General features: G+C 40.5%; 1 long non-coding RNA gene across 1 annotated transcript in view; it reads right to left on the reverse strand.

The window, feature by feature from the left end:
- Positions 1-3,945: 3,945 nt before the first annotated feature.
- Positions 3,946-18,011, reverse strand: part of LOC126081519 (uncharacterized) — a 93,942-nt gene continuing 79,876 nt past the window's right edge. Inside the window, exon 4 of the long non-coding RNA XR_007518415.1 lies at positions 3,946-4,023. This is a non-coding gene — a long non-coding RNA (uncharacterized LOC126081519). The remainder of the gene's footprint in view (positions 4,024-18,011) is intronic.

An 18,011-nucleotide genomic window follows, 5' to 3' on the forward strand; every position in this document is an offset into this window, starting at 1 on the left:
TTCTATAACCCAGTCTTTTTTGAGCAGGGTATTGTTCAGTTTCCAAGAGTTTGATTTCTTTTCCCTGCTTTTCCTGTTATTGATTTCCACTTTTATGGCCTTATGGTCAGAGAAGATGCTTTGTAATATTTCAATGTTTTGGATTCTGCTAAGGCTTGCTTTATGACCTAATATGTGGTCTATTCTAGAGAATGTTCCATGTGCACTAGAAAAGAAAGTATATTTCATTGCCATTGGGTGGAGTGTTCTGTATATGTCTACAAGGTTAAGTTGGTTGATTGTGGCATTTAGATCTTCCGTGTCTTTATTGAGCTCCTTTCTGGATGTCCTGTCCTTCACCAAAAGTGGTGTGTTGAAGTCTCCTACTACTATTGCGGAGCTGTCTATCTCACTTTTCAATGCTGATAGAATTTGTTTTGTGTATCTTGCAGCCCTGTCATTGGGTGCATAAATATTTAATATGGTTATATCTTCTTGGTGTATTGTCCCTTTAATCATTATATAGCATCCTTATCGTTTCTGATGGATTTAACTATAAAGTCTATTTTTTCAGAAATTAATATTGCCACTCCTGCTCTTTTTTGATTGTTGTTTGCTTGATATATTTTTTTTCATCCTTTGAGTTTTAGTTTGTTTGTGTCTCTAAGTCTAAGGTGTGTCTCTTGTAGGCAGCATATAGATGGATCTTGTTTTTTAATCCATTCTGCCACTCTCTGTCTCTTTATTGGTGCATTTAGTCCATTTGCATTCATGGTAATTATGGATAGGTATGAATTTAGTGCTATCATTTTGATGTCTCTTTTTTTGTGTTGACAGCTTCTTTTTCCCACTTGATTTTATGTGCTCAGTAGATTTTCTTTGTATATTGTCCTTTCCTCATATTTGTTGTTGTCGATTTTGTTTCTGCTGATTCTGTATTTTTCTCTTGTATTTTATTTTGATGAGTAGGATAGTTTGTCTCCTTTGTGGTTACCTTATTATTTACCCCTATTTTTCTAAATTTATAACTAACTTTTCTTTCTTTGTATCGCTGTATCTTCCTCTCCGTATGGAAGGTGTATGATTACATTTCTTATTCCCTCTTAATTATGTTAATGTTATCTTCTTTTATATAATAACACTGCGTTACCCTGTGTTGGGCTTTTTTTTTTTTTTTAATCTTGCTTTGTTTTTTTTTTTGGATTTCCCTGTCTGGGTTTACTTCCGGTTGCTCTGCCCAGTGTTCTAGTCTTGGGCTGATACCTGATATTGTTGATTTTCTAACCAAAGAACTCCCTTTAGTATTTCTTGTAGTTTTGGTTTGGTTTTTATGAATTCCCTCAACTTGTATTTATCTGGAAATGTCTTAAGTTCACCTTCATATTTAAGAGACAGTTTTGATAGATATATGATTCTTGGCATGCAATTTTTTTCCTTCAATTTTTTAAATATGTCATCCCATTGCCTTCTTGCCTACATGGTTTCTGCTGAGTAGTCTGAGCTTATTCTTATTGGATCTCCCTTGTAGGTGACTTTTCTTTTATCCCTCGCTGCTCTTATAATTTTCTCTTTATCTTTGGTTTTGGCAAGTTTGATTATAATATGTCTTGGTGAGTTTCTTTTAAGATCCACCTTACGTGGAGTTCGATGAACATCTTAGATAGATATCTTCTCATCTTTCACAATATCAGGGAAGTTTTCTGCCAACAAATCCTCAACAATTTTCTCTGTATTTTCTGTTATCCCTCCTTGTTCTGGTACTCCAATCACTCATAGGTTATTTCTCTTGATAGAGTCCCACATGATTCTTAAGTTTTCTTCATTTTTTTTTTTAATTCTTTTATCTGATTTTTCTTCAAATATATTAGTGCCAAGTGATTTATCTTCGAGTTCAGAAATTCTAGCTTCTACTTGCTCAATTCTGCTCCTCTGACTTTCTATTGAGTTATCTAATTCTGTAATTTTATTGTTAGTTTTCTGAATTTCTGATTGCTGTCTTTTTTTTTTTTCCAGCTTATTAAACTTTTCATTATGTTCCTGAATAATCTTTCTGATTTCTTCAGTTGCTTTATCTGTGTGTTCCTTGGCTTGTTCTGTGTATTGCCTCATTTCCTTCCTGATGTTTTGAAAGGTTCTGTGTATTAAACTTTTGTATTCTGCATCTGGTAATTCCAGGAATGCACTTTCATGTAAAAGATCCCTGGATTCTTTGTTTTGAGAGCCTGTTAAGGTGATCATGGCCTGTTTCTTTATGTGACTTGTTATTGACTGTTGTCTCCAAGCCGTCTATAAGTTATTGTATTAGTTTATGCTTGCTTACTGTGTCGTAGCTGCTTGCTTTGTTTTGGTATACCCCTATGGGTTGCTTGAGTGAGCTAGCTTGATTATTTTCTCCTTTGGAGCTCTGGTGTCCAGTCCCCAGCTGGTTAGAGCTGTTATTAGGTATATCAGTCTAGGAATCCATTCAGTTTTCTTGCATGAATTCAGCTCAGGTTTCCAGGTAGCTGATATCAAGTGTGTGGTACAGGCTCTGTCCTACAGTCTTAGAGGGGCAGGGGTGATTGGTGTATACACCCGCATCTGATTGCAGCAGGGGGTGACACTCTGAACAAGGCAGGGGGCTAAGAACTGACCCCTAAGTGTCTCTGAGGAAAACGCGTCTCTGTTCCCTAGAGCGTGCTGGTGGATGGGCTCTGCAGAGGGACCGTGGGCACACAACGTTTTTGTTGTACGGACTGGGAGGTACCAGTTTATCCCTGGACCCCTGTCGCGGGTGGCTGGGCGACCCAAGTGGAGCCATCAGTCCTTAGGTCCCTGTTGTGGGTAGGTGAGGACCTTGTTTAATAGGCAAAACAATGTCAAACGTCAAACACCCACCTCTCCACTGCACTGCTGAAATGGTTGGAGTTTGCCAACAAGGGCCTATTCTCCCAAAATAGGCCCACAAAGATCCATGAAGAAGGGAAAGGTGCTCAAGGTCCATGGACGGTTTATGCCTGGACAGGAGCTGCTTCTGTCCTGAGCTCCCCCAGTTAATGGAGCTAGCAAAGTATCTTTTCCCCCCAGTTGCAAATTTTTTTCCTTCCCCAAGGCTGGGAGGACGGCTCCAGGCACTTACCAGTGTCTATCTCAGGCTTAGGGATTCAGCCGCTGAAGCTGGCTTGGGGTGGGGGGGGGAGCGCGGTAAAATATACGCAAGTACTTAGTTAGCTTTTGCCGAGAGCACCCTTCTCAGATTCCGGAGGTGTGAGTGGGCTGTGTGGCTGGCTGCTTCTTCCTGAGGAAACTGAGGCCAAACGGTAGCACCAGCCCGCCTCCGCTGCCACCGCCACCACCACCACCACTCCGGGAATGGTGCCTGAGGGCTCCCCGCAATTCAGGTCCGGCAACTCCTCTCCACTTGTGATTGGTCTCTTCCTCCCCCTGCCCCTCAGTTCGTTGTCTAAGCTTGCCTTTGATGCTCAGGGCTCCCAACTTGTCACTAATATACTCGTTTCACTTGTTTTTTTGTGTCTTCGCTGTAAAGAGGGCTCGACGGAAGCATCTGTCTATTCCACCATCTTGGCTCCATCTCCCTGTGGTCTTTTTTTAGAGGGAAACATATATGAGCAAAGCTGGTGGGTTAGTAAACATGTATATGCATTTATATAAATAGAAACCTTTTTATCTGCATATTTTATCTACAGTTTTTTTATGAATCTGTTTACATACAAATGTGATTTTTTTCCTAGTTTTTAAGTTAGATTTGAATAAATTTGTCATCATTGCATGATGGGGAGAACCAAAATGTTTTTCCAGTTTAAAAATAGAATTCTAGAGAACAGCTGTATTTCCTTGATGGAACTGGTAGACCATTTGTGAAATGTTATGGTGAAATCAACAAAGTCCTGAACCAGTGGTTCTTACCTTATTTCTCTCCTGAGCATGTGTAAAGATACTGGACATCCAGACTAGTGGGCCCCATGACAGGTGACTCTCAGGGGGTGCATATGCACTGGCACAGTGGTCCTGCTCAAGGAAGCTTAGCAGAATAAGATGAGGGGACTGAAAAGAAAGAAGAATATTGTTGGTAGTTGCTGTCAAGTCATGGTGACTTTATGTATAACAGAACAAAACTTTGCCCTGTCCTGTGCTATTTCCATGATCTTTGATATGTTTGAACATATGTTTGATATGTTTGCTGACCCTCTTCTTTGATATGTTAGATATGTTTGCTGATCCTCTACTTTACCAAACATGATGTCCTTTTCTAGCGATTGGTCTTTCCTGATGATATGTCCAAAGTAAGCAAGTCGAAGTCTTGCCATTCTTGCTTCTAAGGTGCATTCTTGTATTTTCTCTAAGGCTGATTTGTTTGTTCTTTTGGCAGTCAGTATTCTTCACCAACATGAAAATTTGAATGCATCAGTTCTTTCTCTGTCTTCCTTTTTTATTATCCAGCTTTCATATGCATGTGAAAAGGCCACGGCTTGAGCCGGGGACACCTTAGTCTTCAAAGTGACGACTTGGCTTTTTAAAACTTTAAAGAAGCCTTTGCAGCAGATTTGCCTGATGCAATACACTGTTTGCTTTCTTGACTGCATCTTTCATGGACATTGATTGTCTACCTTAAATAAATATTGACATACATATATGGAATGATATTCATGATAATAATTTATAAATAAGTATGCATGTATTTTACTTGATATATATTTATTGAAGATCTGCAGTGTTGCAGGTGATAGGGATACATCAGTGGACAGAACAGCAAAGAAGCTTCCAAGGAGCTTACATTCTAGTTGGGTGAAGATGGGAGGGAAGAGAAAAGAAGCAATTTGTCAGATGGTGATAAGATCAGGATGTATACATCAGAGTATGCACACATCAGGATAAGGGGGACCATTCCTTCAAGCAGGATGGTCAGGGAAAGCATTTCTGATAGAATGAGTTTGAGCAGAGATTTGAAGGGACCAAATCATACAGTTATTTGGGGGAAGAGCATTTAAGGAAGCCAGAGTGGCTGAAGAAAAGTGGGAGAGGGCCTGTGGTAGAAGATGAGGTCAGAGAATTATCTGGTTTCCAAATCATGTCCAACCCTGTAGTCTGTTGCTGGGACTTTGGCTTTTTCTCTGAGTGAGTTGGAAAATCACTGAAGGGTTTTGAGTGAAAAGTGCCCTCATCTGACTTACATTTGAAAAGAACTTGATCCACTGTGTTGAGAATAGTGAGGGTAGTGAAAAAAAAGATCTGCTAGTTCACTAGCTATGGAAGACGGTATACTGGCTTAAATCAGGCTGGCACCAATGGAGATGGTGAGAAGTGGTCAGATGCTGTATATGTTTCTAAGGCAAAGCCAACAGGCAGGGCCAGCCATGACTAAGCTGAGGTAAGTGAGGAGCCTAGGGCACAAAATTTAAGAAAACACTGACTTTCAGGCTCTGCCAAGAGGATTTGCTAATGCTTCAGATACGAGGAATTAATTGAAGAGAGGAACAGGAAGGGCACCAAGATTTTGGCCTGTCCAGAAAGGATGCACTTGCAGTTTACCAAGCTGGAGAAGACTGCGGGATGACCAGGCTTTCCTAAGAAGTTCAGATGGGTGGTTTTTGGGCACGTCAAGTTTGAGATGCATACTAGGTATCTGGGGTGGCTATGAATTGGAACCAACTCAGCAGCACCTAAAAATGGCAACATTAGGTATCCAAGTGACATTTGGTAGACACCTGAAAACGAGAGTCTGAAATTTGTGGGAGGGGTCCAGGCTGGAGATGTAAATTTGGAAATTGTTATTATAGAGATGGTATTTGAAGCTACCAAACCAAAACAAACAAACAAACAAACCCAGTGCTGTCCAGTCAATTCCAGATAGGGAGAAATCACCTGGGGAAAGAGAAGTGTTCAAAGGCAACCCAAAGCTCACAGAGGAGTCTGTGAGCAGCAGTGTCCAGAGGGGTAGGGAGGAAAGTAGCAGTATAGGGTCCTGGAAGCCAAGTTAAGAAAGTGTATTGAGGAGGATAAACTCTATCAAATACTGCAGATAGACCTAGTAAGATGAGAACTCAGACTGGATTATTGGGTTTACCAATGTTTTGATCCTTGGAGATACAGACAAGAGCTATTTCAGTGGGTGGTAGTGATGAAAACCCCACTGGAGTGGGTTCAAAAGAGAATGGGAAGAGAAGAATAAGGAACAGTAAATTAGAGAGCTCTTTTGAGGAATTTTTCTATAAAGGAAAATAGAAATGAGATGATATCTGGAAGGGAGTAGGGAGTTGAGACTTTTTTTTTAAGTCTAATTTTAAAAATAGGAGCTATAACAGCATTTACTAATGGGAACGATTTAGGGGAGAGGAAAAAAATGATGCATAAGAGGGAGAGAAAAAACTTTCTGGAGATATATCCTTGAGTTGGTGAAAGGGGACGAGATTAGTGCATCAGCTGGCTTATAGGAGCACAGACAGTTCATCCAGAGTAACTGGAGGGAAGGTAGAATGCATCAGCCCAGAGGTAGGTAGCTTGGTAGATGTGGGGATGGGAGGAAGTGGAAGTTCTTCTTGATTACCTGTATTTTTTTTTAGTGACTAGAAAGTAGGGTCATCACCTGAGTGAGCTTGGAGAGAGGGGAGGTTCGAAGAGAGTGACTCTCACCAAACCCATTGCCATCAAGTGGATTCTGATTCATAGCAACCTTATACGACAGAGTAGAACTGCCCCATCAGGTTTCCAAGCCTATAATCTGTACAGAGGCAGACTGCCACATCTTTCTCCTGCAGAGCAGCTGGTGGTTCAAACCGCTGACCTTTTGGTTAGCATCTGAGTGCTTAACCACTGCACTACCAGGGCTCCTGTAAGAAGAGTGAAGAAGGTATGAAATAACCATCTAGGAAAGTGAAAAGGAATAAACCAAGGATATGTGGCAGGATTGTCAGATATTAGTAAGAGTCTCCTGAAAGTTGGTAGTCATGGGACTGACATTGGCGCTGCATGTTCAGAGTTATTGGGCTCCTTGCTCCAAATTTGTTACTTTATTTTACCAATAGGGAAGTCTAAAGACTATAGCTGTAGATCTTATGTTTCTTGAAAGTCTAATTTTTAAAAAGGTAACAATAACTGCTGCTGTATTTGGTAAATCATGGCCCAGAAAAATCATTAGTCAGCACTAGTGGTATCTCTACACAAGTTTGGGTTTTGGATAGGAATAAACCTTGGGATTCCTATTATACTGCTCTATCACTAAAACAACCTTCTGGAAACTTATGTAAATTCACAGCAGCTCTTATATCCTCAACAACAACAATGAAATAAATAAAATTTTTTTAAAAAGTAGTAGCTCTAACCTTCCATTGAGACTGAGACTTGCCCAGAGTACCTCTGCCAGTGTATTCACCATCAAGTCTTCCAAAATGTCCAGCATGGTGTGGGCACACAATGAAGAATCATCACATTATTACTGAATTATGAGATTCATCACTATTTTTAGATTCTTGGGTATCAGGTAAGAATAATTGCAACCTGCGAGTCTCAGGCACTTAACTTTTTTTCTCTCTATTACTAAACTCAGTCTTACCTCAAGTCCCCATTTCTGCTAAGGGAAAAAAAGTGTGAGCTAGTCATTTCCAGTCACATTCAGTCTCTTCAGAGATTCCTTAGTTAATTCAGGGACCCATCTCTCCCCTTTTCCTCAGAGTCCTGCCCATATTGGGGGACAGAGTGAAAGGAGGAGCTTAAGGCATCATGGGAATGGGGCATCAAGTCCTTGACTGCTCTCTGCCCACTGTAGCCTCCAATGAGATGGAACTTGTTCTGTCTGGTCTTTGTCAGCAGCATTTGTTGTGCTGCAGAAGCCAGGTGTCCAGCTGTGGACACCTGCCTGTCATCCTCTTGTCAGGACCACAGAGTCCCTCCTCATCCATCATCCCTCTTCCCTCTTCCTGCCACTCCTGCTACCCTCCTGGGAAACTTCATGAAGCTGTTCCTATCTCTGTGGGTTTAAGGGAGATTCAGAGGACTAGTGTGTGCCCTGTTTGCTGACACACCTCACTGACATCTCTGTCTTCTGGCTGTGCTGCACCTTGTTGAAGCAAAGGACTTCTCTGGGAGTCTGTTGTTTTCTTGGAGTTTGCCAGGAAATGCCTTAAACCTATCTTGGGTTTCTCTTGGGCCCCCTCTTATGGCTGTACTGAGTTGGGGTATAGCCCAGGGTCCCATCTTGAAGATCCTGTCATAATCTCCTCCTTCTCTATTGCTAAACTAACTCTAGCTCCTTTTAGGTGAGAACACTGGCTATTCTCTCATCAAGTATTCTTCTAAGCTCTTTTGTTGAGGACATAAATCTTAAGTATCAAGTCCTTATCTTTTTGGCAAAAGAACAGACTCTTGCTATTGAATTCCTTGGCTTTCCAGTTTACTATCTCTGCCATAAGTTTCAAGTTAATCTCACACATCAAGAGCCAAGAATCTGCAGTGATCTGCCTTTCCCTCAGTCACTAATCCTCAGTCCCATGGTCTAATGGTGGAAGGGCCATGAAGTAAAAAGGAATTACACCCCAAAAGTAATTATTATCCTTTTATATCTGTCCCTGTATAAAGGAAGTCTGTAATTTCAGGGGTTCTGATGACACACATGGGGTTGCCATGAGTCAGAATTGACTCAACAGCAAGCAACTGGTTTTTTGGGAAAGGTGTGAGAGTACATGAATCAGAGTAGTTCTGAAGGCCAAGGCAGGGCAAATGCAAAGGTCAGAACACTGGCTCCCAACCCTGCACATGTGATCAGAATTCCCTGTGGTCCTTTTAACAGGACACACTCCTGAGACCACAGAGCTGCTAACTCAGAAGGCATCCATATTTTGTAAGAACTCCAAATGGTGATTCTGATATACACTCATCACTGGAAACCGTGGGTTAGGGAGTAGCTGTGGCCTGAAAACCACCAATAAAGAAGTGGCCTAGAGGAGGTACTAAAAGTATCTAGAATCAGGTCAGTAATCTACAGTTGGGGTTCCCACATCACTACTGCTTTTAGCAGAACACGCAGCTAACCCCAAGCAGAAGAAATAAGCCAGAGTGCCAGCAAAGTCACAAGAACTGAGAAGGTGTAGAGAATTTGGCAGGTGTGAGAATTGTTCAAAAGAATAGAGATAAGAAAAAAGGAACCTTTGATTCCGTATTGACCCTCTGCTCCCCAACAAGGAAAATTCTAAATTTTTTTTCTGCTTAATCCAGAAACAGTACCAGAAAATAACCACCTTTAATCAACTTGCTGCCTTGACAGTCATTAACATAAGGCTACTGAAGTGCCATAATGGACCTCACCTGATGCTCTGTGGGAACTGAATGGGGGAGAGAGCAGTTGGGTCAAGGAAATGGGAGATGCAAAGCTAAGGCTTGTAGGATTTGGGTAGGTTGACAGGTAGAAGGAGCCATTTCAAACTAAGGAATTCTGGAACCAAAAGACCATTGCCTGGTTGACAGAACCAAGAACTGCACTTCTTATCTTCTACCTATAACCCAGACTCAAACAGTCATTTTGAGTAAATGTCTTGATATCTCCTGGATGTTAATGATATTGCAAATATATTTAATTAAAAAAGAAACCTCCCTAAGAAAATATCAGTAGATTGAATACGTATAACATTCTGATTAAAACAATAAATAAACACAAATTTACCTTGAATTGCCCTACTCTGTGTAAGGTAACACTTTTCTTTTTTTTTAAGAACAGTTAAATCAGTGAATGAGGGCTCCCACACAAACTCAGGCCATGTCATATGTTTAACAGCTTTATTAAATACGATTAAAAAAAAAAAGTTGCCATTTAGTTGATTCTGACTCATGGCAATGTCATGTGTTTCAGAATAGAACTGTGTTCCATAGGGTTTTCAGTGGCTGTGACCTTTCAGATCACCAGGCCTATCATCTGAGGCACCTCCACGTGGATTTGAACTGCCAGCCTTTCTGTTAGTAGCGGAGTGCTTTACCATTTGTGCCACTCAGGGATTCACCTATTTAAAGTGTACAATTCAGTGACTTAGTATGTTTACAGAGTTGTACATCTATCATACAGTCAATTTTAGAAAGTTTTCATTACCCTAAAAAGAAACCCCAACTTAGCCATCACCCCCCAACCTTCCATCCCCCTCAGCCTTGGACAACCCCTAGTCTACTTTCCATCTCCATAAATTTGCTTATTCTGGACATTTCATATATGGAATCATACAATATGTGGTCCTTTGTGACTAGTTGTTTTCACTTAGTATAATGTTTTCAAAGTACATCCATCCTTGTTGTTACATGTGTAGGTACTTCATGTCTTTTTATGGCCAAATAATATTCCATGGTGTGGATATACCATATTTTATTTATCCATTCATCAGTTAATGGACATTTGGGTTATGTCCACTTTTTGGCTTATATGAATAATGCTGCTATGAACATTTATGTACACATTCTTATGTGGACATATGCTTTCTTTTGGGTATATACTGGGACATCAAGAGCTGGATATGCCTAGGAGTGGAATTTCCCGGTCATATAGTAACTCCATGGTTCTTATGTGGATTTTGAATACGAGAGGAGAACTGGTTTTCTGGAGAATGAAGAACAATCTACTGATAAAGTATGGTAAAGAAAATACTGCAACCATGAGTCTTACAAGGTTGACAATGGCTAAAATTGAGTAAGAAGGCAGGAATTATTAGTCTACAAACTCTGCTTTTAAAATTCACATCCAGTAGTACTGGTTTTTCAAGTTCGCATTCCTAGGTCATGATATAACATACAGGGACTAGACTAAAGATGGTGTAATGTGAGACTTGCAGGGAGAGAAAGGGAGTAGTTAATGTGGGATATCCCATAATAATGTTAAAAAAACCAAAACCAAACCAAACCGGTTGCCATGAAGCTGATTCCGAACTCATAGCAACCTGATAGGACAGAGTAGAACTGCTCTGTAGGGTTTCCAAGAAGTGGCTGGTGGATTTGAACTGCCAACCTTTTGGTTAGCAACCAAACACCTAACCACTGTACCACTAGGGCCCCATAATAGCATTAAGGGAAATGAATGAAAAGGAATTGGTCAGTGGAATTTCTTTGATTCCCTTTATAGCTGTTGTTGTATGCCATCGAGTTGATTCTGACTCACAGCAACCATATAGGACAGAATATAACTGCTTCACAGAAGGGGATAGCAAATTCTTCAGTTCTGAAGGTTTTCCAACAAGCAGAAGGCAAGGGTAAAAATGAGAAAAAAGGGATATAGCTTGACTGATAAACTCAAATGCCTATAGGGGTCAGGGAAGTAGTGTAGATCAGGGAATCAGGCTGGCTGGTTGTAAGATAAGAGGAAGTGGTGAGGAACATGGTAGCCTCAAGAGCATATGCTTATCTAAAGCTATTGAAATTCAGAGTTTCTTAAGATGCTGTAATGACCAATGAAAACATGTCTGTAGGTGAACTCAGGCCTTGAGCAATTAAATTGTTTTTTATCTGCCCTTGAGTGTACTCTGACTCATGGACCTTATGTACAATGGGATGAAATGTTACCTAGCATGTTTGAGTCCACTGTGGTGACCCATGCCAGTTCATCTCACTGAGATTCTCCCTCACCCTCACTGGCCCTGTTCTTCACCAGACATGATGTCGTCCTCTAGCAATTGATCCCTCCTGATGACATGTCCAAAGTAAATGAGCCAGACAGTGTTCTGTTGTGGTCCATAAGGTTTTCACTGGCTAATTTTTGGAAGTAAATTGGCAGGTCTTTTTTAAGCTTTTGGCTGCTAACCAAGAGGTCGGCAGTTGGAATCCACCAGCTGCTCCTTGGAAACCCTGTGGGGCAGTTCTACTCTGTCCTTTACGGTTGCTATGAGACAGAATCAACTCTACAGCAGTAGATTTGGTTTTTGGGTTCTTCCTACTCTATCTTAGTCTGGACGCTCTGCTGCAACATGTCCACCATAGGTGACCCTGCTGGTATTTGAAATATCGTTGGCATAGCTTCCAGCATCATAGTAACACACAAGCCACCACAGTATGGCAAGCTTGATGGGCAGTGGGGGCAACTAGTTGCAATCCCTACAGTAAAGAATAAGGAAGGGGAGAGAGAAGAGAGCAAGGAAGTAAAGACAAGGGAAAGACAAAGGATTAAGAGAACAAATGAAATCATGCTTCTTGTTGTTAGGTGCCATCAAATCAGTTCCAACTAACAGTGACCCTGTGTACAACAGTACGAAACACTGCCCAGTCCTGCGCTATCCTCAGAATCCTTGTTATGCCTGAGCCCGTTGTTGCAGCCACTGTGTCAATCCATCTTGCTGAGGGTCTTCTGTTTTGTCACTGACCCTCTACTTTACCAAGCATGATGACCTTCTCCAGGGGCTGATCCCGATAACATGTCCAAAATATGTGAAACGAAGTCTCATCATCGTTGCTTCTAAGGAGCGCTCTGGCTGTACTTCCTTCAAGATGGATTTGTTCGTTGTTCTTGCAGTCCATGGTATGTTCAGTATTCTTTGCCAACACCAGAGTTCAAAGGCATCAATTCTTCAGTCTTTCTTATTCATTGTCCAGCTTTCACATGCATATGAGATGATTGAAAACACCTTGGCTTGGGTCAAGCACACGTTAGTCTTGAAGTGACATCTTTGCTTTTTAACACTTTAAAGAGGTCTTATGCAGCAGATTTGCCCAATCCAATGTGTCATTTGATTTCTTGACTGTTGCTTCCATGGGTGTTGATTGTGGATCCAAGTAAAATGAAGTCCTTGACAACTTCAGTATTTACTCCATTTATCATGATGTTGGTTATTGGTGATCCAGTTGTGAGGATTTTTACTTTATGTTCAGGTGTAATCCATACCGAAGGCCGTGTGGTATTCGATCTTCATCAGTAAATGCTTCAAGTCCTCTTCACTTTTGGCAAGTAAGGCTGTGTCATCTGCATATCGCAGGTTCTTAATGAGTCTTCCTCCAATCCTGATGCCCTGTTCTTCTTCATACAGTCCAGCCTCTCGGATTATTTGTTCAGCATACAGATTGAATAATATGGTGAAAGGATACAGCCCTGACACACACCTTTCCTGACTTTAAACCACACAGTATCCCCTTGTTCTGTTCGATTGACTGCTTCTTGATCTATAGGTTCCTCATGACCACAATTAAGTGTTCTGGAATTCCCATTCTTCGCCATGCTATTCATAACTTGTTATGATCCACACAGTCAAATGCCTTTGCATAGTCAACAAAAAACAGGAAAACATCTTTCTGGTATTCTCCACTTTCAGCCAAGATCCACCTGACATCGGTTATTATATCCCTCATGCTACGTCCTCTTCTGAATCCAGCTTGAATTTCTGGCAGTTCCCTGTTGATGTACAACTGCAGCTGCTTTTGAATGATCTTGAGCAAAATTTTACTTGTGTGTGATATTAATGATATTGTTTAATAATTTCCACATTCGGTTGGATCACCTTTCTTTGGAATAGGCATAAATATGGATTTCTTCCAGTCAGTTGGCCAGGTAGCTGTCTTCCAAATTTCTTGGCATAGATGAGTGAGCATTTCCAGCACTGCATCCATTTGTTGAAACATGAGGTCATGCTAGTTGCTAAAATTTTTACAGGGCCCATGAAATATGGACAGAAAAGGACTGGAATTGAATCCTAACAAATTCCAGTGACACCTCATTATATTACACTGCTATTTTCACCTCATGGTGGGGCTCCCAGTAAATCCTATTGTCTGTAAACACAGGTTAATGATGACTATTCTAGACCACAGCAAACTTCAACAAAATGGGGCTGCCACTGTCACCATGAAGCAGAAGTCCTGGGATCTGAAGTATTCTTTATGTACTTAACATGGATGTCTTCAGAAGGATCTTAATGATTTCACACTAAGCTTTGTGTTTTGAACTTTATAGGAAACCCTTAGTCTGTTATCACCACTAAGCTTTTAACTCTACCTAATGTCTTTTTTTTTTTAATGTCTTAGTACAGAAACAATTTTATACCTGAGATCTAATTAAATGACTAAACTCAGCACATGACATTATTTTCACATAATTTTTTGTTACCAACCTAAAACAAGCACCGTGGGTTATCTGTCACATTTTATACGCTCATCACCTTACTCCGACAAGCTCCCACATCATCCTCCTTTCCTTCCCAATGATTCTGCTGGACCCCTGGACCTTGCACTACCCAATCCAGTGCCATCTGGAACTTGCACTACATGTGGACAAGTGCCCCTTCACTATTAATATATTCATTAATTTGTCTTAACTTAAATTGACTTTCCATAGAAAATGCTGCTTCCCTGAAATCCTCTTTCTAGGGGGATGGGAGGAAAGGTGGGGGGCAGGGGCAGGAGTGCTGCTTGTTATCTACCTTGAGACCTGGAAATAGATCTCTGGCTTCTAAAACATTTAAAAAAAATAACAGTTGCCATTAAGCCCATTCTGACTCATGGCAACCCAATGTGTGTCAGAGTAGAACTGTGCTCCATATGGTTTTCAGTGACTGATTTTTTGAAAGTAGATTACCGGGCCTTTCTTGTGAGGTGCCTCTGGGTGGACTCAAACCTCCAAACTTTGGTGAGCCGCCAAGAGCGTTAACTGTTTATAACACCTAGGGACTCATCTAAAACATTACTTCTTGTTAAAATGTAGATTCTGACACAGCAGGTTTGTGGTCAGGCCTGAGATTCTGCATTTCTATCAAGTTCCCAGGTGATGGTGATGTTGCTGACCCATAGGGGTCACTGTCCCTAGCAGGCCCTTGTGAACATGTGATTCATTTCTGGCCAATGGGACGTGAGCAGTATCAATATGTGCACTTCTGAGTCATGTCTTTAAAAAAGAAGAGGTGTTTTCTGTATCTTAATTTCTCAGTGCTGCTACAACAGAAATACCAAACACAGGTGGCTTTAATGAACAGAAATTTATTTTCTCACAGATTAGGAGAAGCAAAGTTGGAATTCAGGGCGCCAGCTCTAAAGGAAGGCTTTTTCTCTCTATAGGCTTTGGAGGAAGGACAGGTATAGGGGTTTAGAATTCACAACATGTATTTTGGAGGGACATAATTCTATCCATAACCCCTCTCCTGTGCCTTCCTCTTCACTATGACATGAATGTAAACATAGTGGTGAGCTTATCTTGGACCACATGGACAAAGGCAGCAGTCTAGGAATGTCAGAGCAAAGGGTTCATAGAAGGGGCCTAAACTTTTCAGAACCAAACAGCCATACCTACTGAGACATTCATGTTAGGGAGAAAATGTTAACTTTTTTAAGCTACTGGTATTTCGGGCCTGTCAAATGTAGCCAAGCTTATATCAGAAGAAATATAGAAGCACACTGATAGTTTCACTTATTATATTAGTTAAGTTTTAGCTTCAGAGAACAGAATTTACCCTGGCTAATTTAGGAAGATTATTACAGGGAATTAGGAAACCCTGGTGGCATAGGGGTTAAGTGCCAGAGCTGCTAACCAAAAAAAGGGTCGGCAGTTTGAATCCACCAGGTGCTCCTTGGAAACTCTATTGGACAGTTGTACTCTGTCCCATAGGGTCTCTATGAGTTGGAATCGACTTGATGGCAGCGGGTTCGGTTTTGGTTTTTGTTACAGGGAATTAAATGGTTTGTAGAATTGTTGAGAGTATGCTGAAGAAACAGAAACAGACACTAGGTGGAGCTTTCAGAAATGACTCAGATCACACTGCAGAGTGGTGCCACCAAGGCAGCTGCTGTGTCTTCCACAATCAGAAAGCCACTGCTGAACAATGCTGTCAAGATAAAGATGCAACCACAAACAGGAAGCCACCATTGCTGCTGCCAGCTCCAGACCACACAGCCTCTGCTGCAATCTGCACCAGTAAATGGAGGCTCTGTGCCTCCCTTATGACACCTACAAAACTAGTGACTGGCTGTGGACCTCTGCTAATTCAACTGCAGATGAATTAAATGCTTCCAACTGTGTCTGCCAGCAGATGCAGCAGAAGCTCTGCCTCTGCCTTTCTTCTGCCTTCCAAAATTTGTATCCATGCATCTCATTGGCCAATTCTAAATCTCATTCAGAACCCTATCTGCTAGGGTTTCTGGGAAATGTAGTTTTACCTTTTTGATATTTAGTTCAGGAAGGCACACCAGAAGCACAATAGAATGAATATTTAATACGATTCTACCATATTGAGAGTATCCTTTCACACACACAAAAAAGGTTCCTGTCAAAACTTACAGGATACACCAAAGCTGTGCTCAAGGGGAAACTCATACCAATAGCTAGCATCATATTTAATGGTGAAAGACTGTATGGTTCTCTCTAAGATGAGGAACAAGACAAGGATGCCCACTCTCTCCACTTTTGTGCATCATCTTACTGTCAGTTCTAGCCAGAGCAATTAAGCAAGACATAAAGTAATGAAGGAAAAAATGAAATAAAAGGCATCCAGGTTGGAAATGAAGAGGTAAAAGTGTCTCTAATTACAGATTACATGATCTTGTATATAGAAGAGCCTAAGGAGTACACGAGAAAACTATCAGAACTAGTAAACGAGTTCAGCAAGATTGTAGAATATAAGATTAATATACAAAAATCAAGTGTATTTCTACACATTTGCAATAAACTATCCAAAAATGAAATGAAGAAAACAGCTCCATTTACAGTAGCATAAAAAATATTCATAAATTTAACAAAAGAAGTGTAACATTTATAGTCTGAAAACTATAAAGCATTGTTGAAAGAAATTAAAGAACCCAAAAACCCGATGCCTTCGAGTCAATTCCGATCATAGCAACTCTGAAGGACAGGTTAGAACTGCCTAATAGGGTTTCCAAGGAGCAGCTCATGGATTCGAACTGCTGACCTTTTGGTTAGCAGCTGAGCCTTCAAAGACCTGAATACATGGAAAGACACCTATGTTTATGAGTTGGAAGACTTAATATTGTTAAAGTGGCAGTAGTACCCAAATTGATCTAGAGATTCAGTGTAATCCCTATCAAAATCCTAGCTGTCTTCTTTGTAAAAATTGACTAGCTGATCCTAAAATCTGTATGGATATTCCAAGGACCTAGAATAGCCTAAGCAATTTTGAAAAGGAACAAAGTTGGAGTACTCATACTTCCCGATTTCAGAATTTATCACAAAGCTACAGTAATCAGAACAGTGTGCCACTGACATAAGGATAGACATATAAATCAATGAAATATATTTGAAAACCCAGAAATAAATCCTCACATCATTTTCAACAAGGGTGCCAAGACCATTCAATGGAGGAAAGAATAATTCTTTCAAGAAATAACCCCATTGCCATCGAGTTGATTCCAACTCATAGTGACCCTGTAGGATAGGGTAGAACTGCCCTATAGGGTTTCCAAGGCTGTAATGTTTATAAAAAAAAAAAAAAAAAAAATTTTTTTTTTTTTTTCTATGTTTATAGAAGCAGACTACCACATCTTTCTCCCTCGGAGTAGCTGGTGTTTTGAACCACCGACCTTTTGGTTAGCAGCCAAGCACTTAACCATTGTGCCTCCAGGACTCCTTCCTTTCAACAAATGGTGCTGGGTAAAACACTATACAAAAATTAACTCAAAGGGGATCAGAGACCTAAATGTAAGAGCTAAAACTATAAACTCTTTGAAGAAAACAGGAGTAAGTCTTTGTGACATTGGATTTGGCAATGTTTTCTTAGATATGACACAAAAGGCCAAGCAACAAAAGAAAAATAAGTATATTAGACTTCATTTAAAATTGAAAACTTTTTTCTTCAAAGGACACCATCAAGAAAGCAAAAAAAGACAGCTCCCACAGAATGGGAGAAAATGTTTGAAAATTTATTAAAATAATTTCCCATAGGGTTTCCAAGGAGCATCTGGTAGATGCAAACTGCCGACCATTTTAATTAGAAGCCATAGCTGTTATGCCACCGGGGTTTCCTCAATAGGTTAAAGGTGAAAAAACCCACAAAATTATCAAAATAGCTGCTGAAAAGGAATTCAACAGAATTGAACACTCATACCTCATTAAAAACAAAATTTGGTAAACTAGGACTCAAAAC

Source organism: Elephas maximus, chromosome 8 (assembly GCF_024166365.1).
Source record: "Elephas maximus indicus isolate mEleMax1 chromosome 8, mEleMax1 primary haplotype, whole genome shotgun sequence".
Classification (NCBI taxonomy): Eukaryota; Metazoa; Chordata; class Mammalia; order Proboscidea; family Elephantidae; genus Elephas; species Elephas maximus.